Source organism: Chrysochloris asiatica, unplaced genomic scaffold (assembly GCF_000296735.1).
Source record: "Chrysochloris asiatica unplaced genomic scaffold, ChrAsi1.0 scaffold00033, whole genome shotgun sequence".
NCBI lineage: Eukaryota > Metazoa > Chordata > Mammalia > Afrosoricida > Chrysochloridae > Chrysochloris > Chrysochloris asiatica.
The window spans coordinates 17,994,977-17,999,287 of NW_006408551.1; the positions used below are offsets into that span (position 1 = coordinate 17,994,977).

The window sequence follows — 4,311 nt, forward strand, 5'->3', positions numbered from 1 at the left end:
GAAATCATCTGAAAACATTATTAATATTACATGCAAGTAAAATTTTGCTAAAGATAATTTTAAACTGACTGTAACCATACATTGGCAGGGAGTTCAAGCCTGTTTCAGACGAGGACATAGGACAATGGCTGCTACTGCTGACGCTAAATGGATCTTGGCTGAAATCAAAGAACACCAGAAAGATGTTTACCTGTGCTTAACTGACAATACAATGGCTTTTGACTGTGTGGATCATAATAAATTATGGATAACATTGCAAAGAATGGATAATCCAGAACACTTAATTGTGCTCATTTGGAACCTGTACACAGACCAAGAGGCAATCATTCAAACAGACCAAGGGGACACTGAATGATTAAAATCAGGAAAGGTGTGCGCCAAGGTTGTATTGTTTCACATATTATTCAATCTGTATGCTGAGCAAATAATCCAAGAAGCTGGATTATATGAAGATGAACATAGTATCAGAACTGGAGTAAGATTCATTAACAACCTGTAATAGACCCTTGCTTGCTGAAAGTAAAAATGACTTAAAATATTTGCTGATGAAGATCAAAGACCACAGCCTTCAGTATGGGTTATACCTCAATGCAAACAAAACAAAAATTCTTACCTCTGGGCCAGTAAAATACATCATGATAAAAGGAGAATATATTGGAGTTGTCCAAGGCTTCATTTTGTTTGAATCTACTATCTACACTCATGGAAGCAGCAGTCAAGAAAACAAATGACATATTGCATTAGTCCAATCTGCTGCACCAAACCTCTTTAAAATGTTCAAGTGCAAAAATGTCAGTCTGGTGATTAAGGTCCGCCTGAACCAAGCCATGGTTATATTCAATAGTCTCCTATGCATGTGAAAATTGTACAACGAATAAGGAAGATTATATAAGAATTGATGCCTTTGAGTTATCGTGTTGGAGAAGCGCATCAATAGTACCATGGACTGCTGGAAGAACAACAAAATATCTGTGTTAGAAAAAGTACAGCCAAAATGCTCCTTAGAATACAGGATGCCATTACTTCATCTCTCATATTTAGGACATATTATAAGGAGGGACCAGTCCCCGGAGAAGATCTCATGTTTAGTAAAGTAGAGGATCAAAGAAAAAGAGGAAGACCCCAATGAGACTGATAGGCAACTGTGACAGTAGCAATGATCTGAAGAGTAACAACAACTGTGAGGATGGTATAGGACGAGACAATGTTTCATTTTTTTATACATAGGATTGCTATGGGCTGGAACTGACTCAACAGTAGCTGACATCAACAACATTTCCCAGGCTGTAAATCTTTACAAGAGCAGAAAATCCCATCTTTCTCCCTCACATTTGCTTGTGGGTTTGAACTAGTAACTTTACAGTTAACAGTCAGATGCTTATCCTACAGTGCCACCAGGCTTCCTTGCAGAAACTGAACAGAGAACAGCAAAGTCCCTTCAACACTTGAGCTGGACATGAAATCCCAACTACAACAAGGAAAAAGAGGCTGCCTCAGGGAACTGTGCAACATTGCATGCATTGTAATTGAGTAGCAACCCTTGAGTTATTCTGTTATAAACTAGAGTTTGGGGGTGGGAGTGGGGTATCACATAGCAAACTTAAACTTCATTTTAGAAGAATAAGTATTAAGCTGTTTCTCATTAAAAGTTCTGGTTTCTGAAACAGAAGCTATGCAAATAAGGCTTGCACCCCAACATGTCCTGCTCATAGATAACTAACTGTACTTTAAGACTAAACCTAACCTTCAATCATCAGTGTTTAAACTCCTGGCCTTTGTAATGCTACAATTTCCACCTCTTCACATCAGCCCAGGAGGTCATTAAGGCAACAATCATCCTAACTTTATAGATGAAACAACCAAAGTTGATGGGCAGTGGATGCCAAGACCAATTAGCCAAAGAGTGGAGACAGGTCCTTAACCAACTTTCCAAAGTTTCACTCAAGTAAAAGAAGCTTATTTTTCAGAAATAAAACATTTTGTTGTCCTAAAATAATAATAATAATAAGGGATCTAATAAAATTCTATTACTGGGCAAGACATTTATATAAAATAATAACTATCATTTTTCTTTGTTATAAAAAAAATCATTTATAATTCCAAAGTAAGTTCAGAAGAAAACTGTATCCAACAATAATTATTTTGTCTTTCAGATTAAGAAATATATAAATCTTATGTAATTAAAAGAAAAAAAGCTTGTGTACATTAAGTAACACCATGACCCAGCCTGGTAACCAATCACTTAGGTGTGCCTCCATATTTACATTATTCTACCAGATTATGTCTACTTTTTTCCCTTACAGAGATTCTTTTTGAGTAGCAAAAAGCATTATGTGGGTTCTCTGCTCCTCCCCGTTCGATAGGCAGCCGCAGCTTCTCTTGCAGTACCAGCCGCATCCCTGAGACAGGATGAAGGTCGGAGTCCATGGATTTGGCCGTACTGGGCGCCTGGTAACCAGGGCTGCTGTTTACTCTGGCAAAGTGGAGGTTGTTGCCATCAATGACCCCTTCATTCACCTCAACTACATGGTCTACATATTCCAGTATGATTCCACCCATGGCAAGTTCAATGGCACTGTCAAGGCTGAGAACGGGAAACTTATCATCAATGGGAAGCCCATCTCTATCTTCCAGGAGCGAGATCCCGCCAATATCAAGTGGGGTGATGCTGGTTCTGAATATGTTGTAGAGTCCACCGGTGTCTTCACAACCTTGGAAAAGGCTGGGGCTCACTTGAAGGGTGGTGCCAAAAGGGTAATCATCTCTGCCCCTTCTGCTGATGCCCCCATGTTTGTGATGGGCGCGAACCATGAGAAGTATGACAACTCCCTCAAGATTGTCAGCAATGCCTCCTGCACCACCAACTGTTTGGCCCCCCTGGCCAAGGTCATCCATGACAATTTTGGCATCGTGGAGGGACTCATGACCACAGTCCATGTCATCACTGCCACCCAGAAGACTGTGGATGGCCCCTCTGAGAAACCATGGCATGATGGCCATGGCGCTGCCCAGAACATCATCCCCGAATCTACCTGTGCTGCCAAGGCTGTGGGCAAGGTCATCCCTGCACTGAATGGGAAACTCACGGGCATGGCCTTCCGTGTCCCCACTCCTAACGTGTCTGTTGTGGACCTGACCTGCCGCCTGGAGAAAGCTGCCAAATATGATGACATCAAGAAGGTGGTGAAGCAGGCATCAGATGGACCCCTAAAAGGCATCCTGGGTTACATTGAAGACCAGGTGGTCTCCTGTGACTTTAACAGTGACACCCACTCTTCTACCTTTGATTCTGGGGCTGGCATTGCCCTCCACAACCACTTTGTCAAGCTTATTTCCTGGTATGACAATGAATTTGGCTATAGCAACAGGGTGGTGGATCTTATGGCCCACATGGCTTCCAAAGAATAAGAGCCCCCTGGACCACCAGCCCCAGCAACAGCACTAGAGGAAGAGAGAGGCTCTCAGCTGCTGGGAGTCCTTACCCCAACTCTAATCCTCCTACACACTGAGAGAAACTCCCATCCTCAGTTTCCATCCAGACCCCCTGGAGAAGGGGAGGGGCTTAGAGAGCCCAGTCTTGTCATGTACCATCAATAAAGTACACTATCCAGCCAAAAAAACACAAAAAACAATATGTGGTGGAAAGAATACCAGGCTCCGTATCAAGACAGCAGATCTAATCATTTTAAAGAGACCTCATCAGTTCTCTTTAATATCTTCTCAGTATTTTCACAAGGCCTGAGCCAGACACATCGCTTCCTACCTGATCCCTGACCCTTCTAGTCTCTCATTTCCAAATGTACCTCCATGAAACCACAATGATCTTTCCAAAATATAAATCTGGTCCTGCCACTCCTCTGTTGGAAGTCCTTCAGTTACTCCTCATTACCGTCCAGATGCAACATGAACACTTTAATCTGGCCTATGAAGTCCTTCAGAATCTGGTCTTCTCTAGTCTCCTCTTCCCTCCCCTGGTTTACCAACCAGACCCTTAAGAAACCAGTTGTTTGTTGTTAAATGACGTAGACACAATTCTGACTCATTGTTGTTGTTGTTGTTGTTAAACGCCGTTGAATCAGTCTCAACTCATAGTGATCCTCATAAGATTTCCAAGGAGCAGCTAATGAGTTCAAAACGCTGACCTTTCAGTTCAAACCGACCTTGCGGTCTAGTGCTTATCCTACAGTGCCATACTGTTGTTGTTGTTGTTAAGTGCAGTCAAGTCGGTTCCGACCCATAGCGACCCTGTACAGGGTTTCCGAGGGTGTAAATCCTTACGGGAGTAGAAAGCCTCATCTTTCTCCCGCGGAG

The 4,311-nt window shown here is 42.4% G+C and overlaps 1 pseudogene; it reads left to right on the forward strand.

The window, feature by feature from the left end:
* Positions 1 to 2,409: 2,409 nt before the first annotated feature.
* On the forward strand, positions 2,410 to 3,408 carry LOC102827603 (annotated as a pseudogene).
* Positions 3,409 to 4,311: the final 903 nt, after the last annotated feature.